Here is a 542-nt window from a genome sequence, read left to right on the forward strand (position 1 = left end):
CTATTGTTTTTTTTTCTAAAATTCATTTCAATCCATCTCTTCCCTCGAGACCAAAACTGCTGCTGCGACTACTGGCAGCGTTACGACAAGAAAAGACAAGACAATACAGTACAAAAATTTAATTTAATTTAATTTGAGTACAATATATAATATAATATAACATAATAAAGAGATTATTAACAAAAGAAAAAAAAACAACAAAACAGATACGCATTTATCTCAGGTCTTTCGTAGCAAATGACAAGAAAAACAACGCTAACAAAAATAAAAATTAAAAGCAAAGAACAGGGGAAAGGCGTGATTATGTTATCACGTCCACACATATTTCAAGTTTTTTCTTGCTTTTATTTTATCTTTTTTTTTTATTTTTCCTTTTTATTTTCCTGTTCTTCCTTTCCTCCTCCTCCTTTTTTTTTTGCTGAAATTATTAATACAACATAAAACTCCATACGTATCCTCGCATATTCTTCCCTCCACCTTTCTTCATCCCATTGCTATAAATATAAAAATATACATATTATATTCCCTTTCCTTTTTTTTTT

The sequence above is a fragment of the Trypanosoma equiperdum genome, assembly GCF_001457755.1.
Source record: "Trypanosoma equiperdum strain OVI genome assembly, contig: ctg_1432, whole genome shotgun sequence".
In the NCBI taxonomy this organism is placed as follows: domain Eukaryota; phylum Euglenozoa; class Kinetoplastea; order Trypanosomatida; family Trypanosomatidae; genus Trypanosoma; species Trypanosoma equiperdum.